This window comes from Eublepharis macularius, chromosome 4, assembly GCF_028583425.1.
Source record: "Eublepharis macularius isolate TG4126 chromosome 4, MPM_Emac_v1.0, whole genome shotgun sequence".
In the NCBI taxonomy this organism is placed as follows: domain Eukaryota; kingdom Metazoa; phylum Chordata; class Lepidosauria; order Squamata; family Eublepharidae; genus Eublepharis; species Eublepharis macularius.
The window spans coordinates 90841078-90852925 of NC_072793.1; the positions used below are offsets into that span (position 1 = coordinate 90841078).

Consider the following 11848-nt stretch of genomic DNA (forward strand, 5'->3'; position numbering starts at 1 on the left):
CTGGCACATTATACTTTGTATAGTAGTAACTTTGTGCATGCAACTTCAATAGCCTGAAGTCCATTTGCCAGTTTTCTGGGGCAAATAAATAAGATCTGCACAGTGTTGCAGCTCAGAGGGATAGGACATGCAAATACAGAATTGCAAGCTTTGATTTTTCTTTAGAATATTTATGTACCACTTGTACAGAGAGCTGCTTGAGGCGGCTCACAAACAGAAAACAACATAATTTTTAAGAAGTCAGGATGACAAGAGCAAACATTTCCAGAATGCTTTGATCTATCATCATTCTAAAACTGGGCCCATCAGCAGGTTGCAAGCCAGTTAACATGAACAGGATCAAACCCTAAACCTCTGGAATTGGCCAGTAACCCCTGGTTTTGGACAACGTGAAAAAGGAGACTTTGTGGCACCCAAAAAGTTTCAGTTTGGTAGCTGTGTTGCTCTGCAGTAGAACAGCAGTCCAGTAGCACCTTAGAGACCAGCAAGATTTTCAGGGTATATGCTTTTGAGAATGAAAGTTCCCTTTTTCTTTGTATCTGAAGAAGAGAGCTTTGACTCTGGAAAGCTCATATTCTGAAAATCTTGTTGGTCTCTAAGGTGCCACTGGACTCAAATCTTGCAAAATCTTCAAGGCTTCCTATTTAATTCTGCACCTACAGACTCCTCTGTGAACAAGGAGGCCTTTCCTCGGCTTTTGCTGTAGGAGAGAAGGCAAGCCAGGCACAGCTGCCCTTGGAGGCTTCAGATCCAGATTTGGTGGGGGTGCAGATTTGGTGGGGGTGCAAAGAAGGGCTGTGAGCCTGCAAAGAAGAAGGCAGCTTAAAAAAGGAAAATGAGAGCACTAAGCTGGAGCCAGCCCCAAAGCAGCCGCGCTAAAATAAACCCCCAACAGTGCAATCCTATGCAGAATTACTCTGGTCTACATTAATTGATTACATTTTAGATGGAGATGCTCAGCTTGCTGAGACGGGGCAGCCAGATCTGGTTCTTGGCCAAGTCTGCATTTCAGGCTGTAAAAGCCACTTTGGAAGAGCCCTCAAAAAGGAGGCCTCATCAATGGTAAAGTCCAACCAGCCTCCTTCAACACCACAATGGTCTTCTCCTCCTCATCTGGCCATCAACAGGCATGATGAGCACCTGGCCCAGCTCTCTGCCCTCCTTCCCCTCCTCGTCCTTCTTCTTTCCGGCCTCCTATTGCACCAAGGCCAAGTTAAATGACACCTTCACCACAGCAGCGGCTGAGGTACCACCTCCTCTCCTCTGCTCTCTGGGACTGAGGTGATCCCAGTGGGGTCAGGCTGGGCCCCATCGCTTGGCTCTGCTCTGTTCCCCAGCTAGAGAGCTGGCAGCAACTGGAGTTGCTCTCTGCCTCCACCCTGAGGGCTAAGCCAGCCACAGCTGGGAAGGAAGGAGAGAAGCAGGACAAGGCTCCATCCCTGCTTCATCCCTATTGGGCCTGCCTGCTGACGCCAGCTGAGTGGGAGGGCGGAGCCACCTGAGAGTTAATACATGTGAGCTACAGCTGAGTATCTGTGAGTGGAGGAGTCAGAATCTGTGAGCAATTGCTCACATGCTCACATTAGCAGGAACACTGCGTACAGGCTATATAAATATATTCCAAATAACCACTCTATTGATGGTTGTTGGGGGTTTTCCGGGCTGTATTGCCGTGGTCTTGGCATTGTAGTTCCTGACGTTTCGCCAGCAGCTGTGGCTGGCATCTTCAGAGGTGTAGCACCAAAAGACAGAGATCTCTCAGTGTCACAGTGTGGAAAAGATGTAGGTCATTTGTATCTACTCAGGAGGGGTGGGGTTGAGCTGAGTCATTCTGTAAGAGTTTCCCAGGGTGTGGAATGCTAATGGCGGGAGGCTTCACTGCATCCTGAGGAGGTTCTTTTGCATATGGATTGCAAATACAACAGATGCTACGATCAGCAAAAGACAGCAGAGACCCCCTCACCTCTGCAGGAGTATACGGTATACCCTGCAGCTGTGGACAAGTTTACATCGGGACCACAAAGCGTAGCATCCAGACAAGAATAAAAGAACATGAAAGACACTGCAGACTTGGACAGCCTGAAAAATCAGCAGTGGCTGAACATAGCCTAACTCAAACAGGGCACAGTATCTTATTCCAGGACACCAAAATACTGGACAACACTTCCAACTACTTTGTCAGACTGCACAGGGAAGCCATTGAAATTCACAAGCATAAGCAAAACTTCAACAGGAAAGAAGAAACCTTAAGAATGAACAGAGCATGGGCTCCAGTTCTGAAAAACACCAGGCCAACAAAACACTCCACACCCGACAATAGCCCTGCAGAGAAGATTAGCACATCAAGCACCAATCCATATGCAAAAGAACCTCCTCAGGATGCAGTGAAGCCTCCCGCCATTAGCATTCCACACCCTGGGAAACTCTTACAGAATGACTCAGCTCAACCCCACCCCTCCTGAGTAGATACAAATGACCTACATCTTTTCCACACTGTGACACTGAGAGATCTCTGTTTTTTGGTGCTACACCTCTGAAGATGCCAGCCACAGCTGCTGGCGAAACATCAGGAACTACAATGCCAAGACCACGGCAATACAGCCCGGAAAACCCCCAACAACCATCGTTCTCCGGCCGTGAAAGCCTTCGACAATACAACCACTCTATTGGTCATTTCCACACACGTTGAATAATGCACTTTCAATGCACTTTCGCAATCCTTTAGAAGTGGATTTTTTGTTCCACACATGGAAAATCAGTTTCAAATGTTCACTAAAGAGTATTGAAAGTGGATTATCCAACATGTGTGGAAGCAACCCTTGATAGTTGTTGTGGGTTTTCCGGGCTGTAATGCCGTGGTCTTGGCATTGTAGTTCCTGACATTTCGCCAGCAGCTGTGGCTGGCATCTTCAGAGGTGTAGCACCAAAAGATAGAGATCTCTCAGTGTTGACACTGAGAGATCTCTATCTTTTGGTGCTACACCTCTGAAGATGCCAGCCACAGCTGCTGGCGAAACGTCAGGAACTACAATGCCAAGACCACGGCATTACAGCCCGGAAAACCCACAACAACCATCGTTCTCCGGCCGTGAAAGCCTTCGACAATACAACCCTTGATAGGTTGATATGTAGTGCAGTAGCCCAAGTCCAGCACAAGTCATATACATAGCTCCCATTTAAAATAAGGTTCCACCTTCACAAAGGGGGAGTATGTCACCTTCACAGCCCAAAGGAAAAGAAAAAATAGCAAAAAAGTCCTTACAACCCCTGTGAGAACCTTCTGAGAGGAAGATTAACATGGTTGCAATGGTAGACTTCTTCAGTAGTACTTGAAAAGGTAATCACTCTCTACAGACCAGTTTTTAGTTAATTGACAATGGAACAGGCAGACAATGGAACAGGCACAGACATGGAACAGGCAGTTATGCCAACTATCAGAAATGATGTCACGTGCCTCAGCCAACAGGGACCTATGGCACAACAAATCCTTTCCCCACTATGACCTCCAGAAGAACTGGCTTCCTGGGCTTAGGATAGGAAGTGGATTTCAGAACATTTTGGAGGGAGGAGGACATTTGTACACACAATGTGAAAATGATGTGATAATAGCACAGCGTGAGGACTTTGATTGCTTGGATTAAGAACAGTTAAATGTACAGTCAAAATTTTTGTTCCTATGTAACTCTCCGAAAGATATTTGTTGAGTGCTGCTAATTTTTTAATTTCTCATTTGGTAAAGAGAGACAATTAGTCTACCATGTGAAAAGTGAAACAAAGTTTACTTGCTTCGTAAATGTGTGCAATACAGATTACCATGGCTGGTTGGTAGTATTTCATAGTTGCTGTAGCTCCACTCAATTGTTGACTTAGTCTGACTTGTTCTGATGCTATGTAAAACTGTTAGTTTTACCTAACATTGCAATGCTGCAATGTTTTCAGGGCCATCCTAAACAGACACTAATCCCAAACAGATTCTAATCCCTAAGCAGACTCTAATCAGGGCCATCCTAAGAAGACTCTAAGCATCCTAAGCCGACTCTAATCTCTTAACATGCTTCAAGCACTAAAGGCAGGCAGAAACATGGAAGCCAGATTGCAGCTGGGAGATGGAACATGCAAACGTGGGAAATAATAGGTGAGGCCAGCTCACCCCCTCCCATGCCCTGGGGGCACGCTAAGGATCCTGATACAATACTACCTTCTCTGAGTTCCTGAATTAATCAACAGAATGCACCCTATTGATCTCCTCTTAACCACTTTCCTATTCTTAGGTGATCCAGGTCGTCAATCATAATTGATAACTTTAGTTCCACCTGGGAAGACCTAATCAAACTTTAATTTATTGTCACACCCCAGAGACAATATACTAGCTTATTGTCCCACTTGGAGAGAGTTGGCCAGCTCTTTGTCTCAACCCGGAGACAACTTCTCAATCCTTTGTCCCACCCTGGGAACAACCACTCAAGTCTTTGTTTTTGGGGCAGAAGATGCAATCTTGCCCCGGGGAAGTATCTACGGTATAAAATAGACTGCCCCTTTGCCATAAGCTGTGTGCATGCTTTGGATCCAGCATCCACCCTCAAACCTCTGTTTGAGTCTCTCTGCCTTGAAGCGCAAACCGCTCAATGCTCCTCCTCTCTCCCGGATGTCTGGATGGTAAATATCACCCAATTCCTCAAACTCTCTTTCTAGTTAGCTCTTAATCCGTGTTGTGTGTGTATGTTGTGTGCTGCTGATCTTTGTTATTTTCAATAAAAATCCCCTTTTTGGTTGAAAGATCTGTCTGGTCATTGAAAAGGGTTCTCTAGCCGGGACAATCTTCGTATACATTGATGGAGATCTCTCAGTTATCCCCTCTCAGTGCCTTCTTCTTACTGCTAATTCTTCTGCCTCACAAGGAAACCTTCCTTTTGGGTAATACTGTTCTCTGAGCTAATGAATTGTTGAAAAACCATGTACTTGTCACAATAAACCTGCAAAAAGAATATAAAGTTCATCATTATAGCAATTAATTAGGTCATCTTTCTACAAGATTCTTCCAAGTTTTAGAGATTTTACCTGTAGGATAGAGAAGTCTTGCATTTTCATATCTCTGCTTCTCATTTAAACAGGGCTATGTTCAGTTCTTTTACAGGAAAAAGAAATTTGATTCTGTTGCAAAAGTATGGATCCTGCAATTGCAGGGCTGACGATACCATTTACTGGTTCTGAGTCTAGAACAGCACTTTAAAGGTATTCCCTTCCCAGCATTATGTTTGTTCATATGTGAGCCAGTGTTGTATAGTGGTTAGAATGATGGACAGGATCTTAGAGAACCAGGTTTGCATCACCAGTCTGGCATTAGAAGTTTGTTATGTGCTCTTGGGCCAATCACACACTTTCAGCATAAGCTACCTCAGAGGGTTGGGGAGGATAAAATACAGGGGAGGAGAACAATGTAAGTGACATTGGGTACCCATTGGGAAGGAAGTTGAGATATAAATGAAGTAAATAAACAAATGTATTTTTGCTCCATAGGACCAGCAAGGGAATAAAAATGAACAGAATGAATAAAGGCAGCATGTAGTTACAGGAAAGACAAGACAAAGTGTCTGCTAGGCCAAGTAGCTGCCATGCCTCAATGAAAGCTGCAGGAGAGTAAGAATCAGCAAAAATGTAGGTGCCTCATTTAGCCATGAGAATAAGGAAGATCCATGGAAATCCAACCAACCACAAAGGTAACTATGATTGCTGAAGAGACTTTTCATATTAAAAATCAAAAACAAGGACAGCACCCTAAGTTGCAGAAAAATTGTTCCCAATATTCAGTTCTCTGCCTTTTGAAAGATTTTCTTGTTATTCTCCCCTTTCTTAGAAATTTGAGAGCAATAGTGAATGCTAGGAAAAATATTGTTAGAATTGGAAATGGTCAACAATTGTCCTGTGGTACTGGGAATGAAAAATACCACCCAGAATTTTATTCCTATCCTCAATTAGGGGTGTGCAATTCGGGTTTCCAATTTGGGAAAAATACCCAAATTGGACCCGATTTTCAAAGATTTGAGACCTCCGAATCAGGCCCAGCATGCTGGGCTCGATTCGGAAACCCCAATCAAAGCTTCCCCAAGCAATTCATATTGCTTCGGGAAGCTTCGGGTCAAGGGTTTAAATGCCCCTTTCCTTGTCCCTGCAAAGCAGCAGGGAAAGGGGCATTTAAACTGGTATCAGGTGTTTGGTGGAGAAATCCCCGCCAAACAGCTGATCCAAGGGCAAGGGAAATGCCTTGGCTTTTTCACCCAAGAGGAAGGAGCTCCCTCTGCCTCCCTCCCATTAGATGAAAGGCCCTGCTCTGAGTTTTGAAAAACTCCAAGCGGGTTATTTCACCCAATGGGAGAGAGCTCCCTCTATCTCCCTCTTATTGGATAAAAAGCCAGACTGGATATTTTCAAAGCTCAGAGCAGCAGCTCTGCTCTGAGCTTTGAAACCTCCAAGCTGGCTATTTCACCCAATGGGAGGAAAATAGCCAGCCTGGATACTCTTTCAAAGCTCAGAGCAGCGCTGAAAAGACCTGCTCTAAGCTTTGAAAAAGTCCAAGCCAGCTATTTCACCCAATGGGAGGGAACTCCCTCTGCCTCCCTCCCATTGGATGAAATAGCCAGCTTAGATATTTTCAAAGCTCAGAGCAATGCTGAAAAGCCTTGTTCTGAGCTTTGAAAAAGTCCAAGTCGGCTATTTCATCCAATGGGAGGGAGCTCCCTCTGCCTCCCTCCCTTTGGATGAAATAGCCAGCCTGGATACTCTTTCAAAGCTCAGAGCAGCGCTGAAAAGACCTGCTCTAAGCTTTGAAAAAGTCCAAGCCAGCTATTTCATCAAAGGGCACCATTTAAAGTGGTTGGGGCAACATTCACCCCCTGTGTTTCAGACCGCACATGAATATTCTCTGCCCTCCTTACTCTTTGCAAACATTATTGTGACAATTAAATGAATATGGTGTTAGATACCATATATGGTGTTAGATACCACAATAATTGTCACATTATTGTGACAATTAAATGAATATGGTGTTAGATATGAACGACAGATAAATAGATTTCTTTGCTTTTAAAATAACAGTCATTATTATCTGTTCATGTTGATACTGGGACATACTCAGAACTACTATAGAAAATATTTATCACAGGCAGACGATTCTTCACTCCTTTTTTATATTTTGCTGAAATTTATCAATTTAGCAATGATACACAATTACATTTTTTTTAAGTTTGTTTTATAAAAGTACTCACCTTATTTTCATCATTTTCATCATTACTGTTCACTCCTAGAAAAAAAAATTACACACACCTAGCACAATGAGATCAAATCAGCGTGTTTTTTTTGAGAAACTTGGATTGGTTTTTCTTAACGTGTTCTGCCATATTATAATCTTTTACCATGTTGGTCAATTTTCTTAGGTCTCATACTGCTTCCTCCTTGATGATTTATTACTGATCTATTTCATTATACTTTTGTTTATCTACATCCCAAGCAAGCTTGGAACCTCTGGCCTCTTTCATTCATTATGTGTAACAACCTGGTCCTTTCCAGTCCCTTACAAGAGAATCAACCCTAACATGACTACCATTTCAGAATTCTCCTCATGTCAGGCATAATTCAACTTCAGCCATATCCAGCTACTTTAAAGGGTAACAGGCTTTCTCTTCCCTCTACAGTTTTGCAAAAAGGAAATAGAATCACTCTTAGACTTTTCCATTTTCACCAATCCAGTAGTGCTTCAGAGGAGGGGAGTATCCTACAATCCATGTAACCAAACTGAAAAGAAAAACAGAAAAGATTTCTGTGCTCCACCATCTAATGCCACTGTAGCTTGAACTCGACAGTGAAAGAGCAGCAGGGAATGGTTGCCATTTATGAAGGCCAAAGGGCCATAGGGTAAGTGAACATGCCACAGGCAACTAGAGAAGGAAACAAGGTAGTGGGGCTTCTATATGAATACTAGAAGCCTCTGAGAAAGGCAAGTAGGTATGTTGATGCTAGATAAGAACATATATATAGTACACATTTCAGGTCCAGACTAGACATTATATGTTAAATGAGTTGGGACATGGGTGCCTTTCCTTACTCGCTATTAAACATAATTACTGGGGAACTTATCTCTGAAGTGCTCCATTGCTTTATTCATGTCCAAAGTGCTGCCCCACCCAGGCATGGTTTGCTATGCCAAGTTGTATGTCCAGCCATAGGAGTCTATTCCTCTCTTCTGTTGCAAAGGACTCTGTGCTCCCTCTAACATTTGGAGCCACTTCAACCTCGGAATGTATTACTTTGTTCTTCCTACATAGCATATATAGAAAGAAGAGGTAGCCATATCCTGCTGATTTCTCTCATTCCACCAGATATTCAAGGTCCAAACTAGACATTGCATGTGACACCAGTCTGGACAGGGGTGCCTGGTCTAACTCAGTGTAACACATAAGAACTGGGGAATTTACCTTTAAGGTGCTCAGTTGTTCCCTTTGGCACTAGAGCCCTGCAAGGGAGGAGGAGGAGCTTCTATCTTCTCTCCTGCACTGATTTTGCCAAAGGAAATGGCAGTAGAGGTGCAGCCTTTTGCCCCTTTCTCTGGCTCTGACATGCAGAGTCAGAGAAAGGGGCAAACAGGCATGTTTGGCCATTACAACAGAAAAGGGGAATAGACTACTTCCAGGGTAGAATGGGGATTTAACATTGGTATCTCAGATCCTAGTCTGACACTCTAACCACAATACCACACTGGATCTCAGAAACCCTCGGCCTGGCAACCCGACTTCTAAGTCTTGGCTTCTCTAAAACAGAAACCTGGTAGGAGAACTTGGAGGCCAAAACAGCCCCACTCTCCTATCATGTCCAATTATGGAGGAGGACTCACTGGGGACAGGTCCAGAGGTGACCACTGGAGTCTCACTAACCAGATAACTGGGCCTGGCTGGCACAACTAGGCCCATCTCAGCTGGCACCACACCCGTTGATCCAAAGGGTACAGCACTACTGATTCCAGCACTGCCTGGGGTTGCCAATTCTGGGTTGAAAAGTTTCTGGAGATTTGGGGTAGAGCATAGGAAGGGTCGAGTTAGCTCAGGTGGGCTGTGACTCTATAGAATCTGCCCTCCAAAGCTATCACTTTATCCAAGAAAACTGATCTCTGTAGTCTGGAGACTGGTTGTAATTTTGGGAGACCTTCAGGCCCCACCTGGAGGATTGCAACTGGAGGTGGGCATGGACTGGGAAAACGCCACAGACTGTCGGCCCATGGTCCGTTGATTTTCACGGACCACAGACCACGAATTTTTCACAGACCAGCCCAGTTCACGGACTGGTTCAATGGTCTGTGGTCTGTCACTTCTGGCAGCCCTTGCTCTGCCCCTTCACACCCAGAGAGCCCAGACTCACAGAGAATCTTCAGCAGCCTCTCCTCCAACCACCCTCCAAGTTTGGTCAGGATTGTATTTCGGACATCCAAGTTACATCCCCAGGAAACTTCCAGTAGATACTGGAGTCACAAATGCCAATTGACTTGCATTGGCTAGCAGCACCAAAAAGTTGTAATGAGGCAAAATCAAACAGAAAAGAGTGGGGGAAGAACCCCCTTACTCACCGCACAGACATCTTCCCAGCTGTTGCCTAGGGAATTAATTCTTGCTGCTTGCTCCATAGAGCAGAATGAGAGCTCTCTGCTCAGCAAGCAGAGCTGCCTATTAAGTTTTTAAGGTCTGCAAAAGGTCTGCGGACATCCCCTCCATTGCTTAGGGAATTGCTAGATCGGGGCCAGGATATCTGGACTAACAGGCCATGGACCAATGGACTGGCCCAAACAGACCAAAATTCATGAAAAAGTAGAGTCCCATGAACTGTGTATTTATGAACCATGAACCGGACCGTGTCTAATTTAGGTCCATTTTCCAGACCATGCCCACCTCTAATTGCAACCCTTGTCCACAGTTTGTTCTTATATATTTGTATACAAGAATGCAAGAAGTCCTGAATTCCTATGTTTTTAATCTTAATGTTATTTATTTTAATTATAGTCTGCCTTTCTTACTGAGACTCAAGGCAGATTACAGAAAATAGTGCCATCAGACAGCACAAAACAATCAATGAATAATGCAACAGGACTAGAATTACAGAATTAGAAAACATTGCAAACAACAAACTGTCCAAGACAGGTATACTATAAACAAAAAGTGGATTAAAAGGTAAAGACAATGTAGTAAAAGCAGGTGGTATCTCAATTAATCGGTGCAGTAGACTACAACCCTAATTCATTATAATGGTGACATCCTGGGATGCTCATTTTACTACCATTCTCACCTCATTTTTAAAATGCCATCTTGAACATTACAGTTTTGCACATTTTTCAGAATGACAGAAGGGAGGAGGGACCTTTGTGACCTCCTTAGGCAATCCATTCCACAAGGTGGAGCCACCATTGAGAATTCATGTGAATGTGTGCAAGAATATTTGCATGACTGTCTACTCTACAAGGCATATACAAAATAAGGATTTGAGAGAGAGAAGTTCAATAGCAGGAGCTTCTAGGAGCTGCTTGAGCCTCCGTAGCACTCTTTATATATTATGAGAATTCTAGTTTTAGATTCAGTAGTTGATCTTAATAGAACTGTTTTTGATTAAATTGAGAATGCATAGAATTTTCCGCCTTGTAGACTAAACATTTCATCCTACTTTTATAAACTCGTTATAGGAAACAGGCAGTTCTTCCTACTTTTTGATACTTCTTTCTAAGATAGTATATAGATTTCTGAGACTCCACTCCAGTAATGGCTTTTGAGTAGATTCTGTAGAGGCAGTGGGCACAATCTAAAGGGAATCCAGTGTACCATTCCATCAAAATCAGTATCATTTAGCTAACAATTTTTTTTCTGGCTTGCAACCATCTGTCACAAGGAAACCCACTCTAAGTTATATGCTGATACTCACCTAAGAAATAGCAAAGAGCTACATAAAGGACCACAAGCACACCTGTGTTCTTCATTGTGGAAGCAGTTCATTCATCTCAGATGAAGAAATGGTTCCACCAACAGAATTTCTTGGCATTTATACATGCAGCTATACCTTCCATATCCTTCCATAAAGCCATTCACATCCCCTTTTTTTGCTGTGAACAATTACTAATATTTGTTGAGGTCATTTGCAAGCCACAACTTGCAGTTCTTTGTCATTAAGCATGAAAGGCAGAAAACTTGTCAAATATTTGAGCAACTCCCATGATTGTCTTGACCCAACCTCAGCTTGCAGGATAACTACTTTATCAGCAAAAGACTTCAAGGCAACATTCAGTAACAAAGAAAGTCCCAAGTGTATTATTTATGTTGAGATTGTTAGTTAGAAGTATGTCCTGATTTATACAAGATCAGGAATTACAAACTGGATGCTCAGTAAATTTCAACCCAATGTAATCAATTTATCTTGGAGGGAGATATTTGGATCACAGTGGAAGCAAAATTTCCAAATCATATCCTCACCCATCCCCATCCCCACACAATTCCTTGCCGCCCTCATGCTTACTCCACTTTAATAGCAAACTTTATGTTGAAGAGCCTATAATGAAGACAAAAAAGGGATCTTGAAGATAAGGTCAGAATGTCAGCATACTTGAATAGGATTGTCAACATCCAGGTGGGGGCCTGAAGATCTACCAGAATTACACCTGATCTCCAAAATACAGAGATCAGTTCTCCTGGAGAAAATGGCTACTTGGAAGGTGGACTCTGTAGCATTATGCCCCACTGAGATCCCTTCCTTGCCCAACACCCTTCTTCCTCATGGTTCCACCCTCAACCTCCAGGAATTTTCCAACCCAGAAATGGTAACTGTA

At 43.4% G+C, this 11848-nt stretch overlaps 1 long non-coding RNA gene across 1 annotated transcript; it reads right to left on the bottom strand.

Annotated features, from left to right (window-relative positions):
• Nucleotides 1-4934: 4934 nt before the first annotated feature.
• LOC129328855 (uncharacterized) lies at nt 4935-11084 on the bottom strand. The gene is made up of 3 exons (XR_008596898.1): nt 10951-11084; nt 7263-7297; nt 4935-4973 (listed from the first exon to the last, which is right to left on the bottom strand). It is a non-coding gene; the product is annotated as an uncharacterized LOC129328855 (long non-coding RNA).
• Nucleotides 11085-11848: the final 764 nt, after the last annotated feature.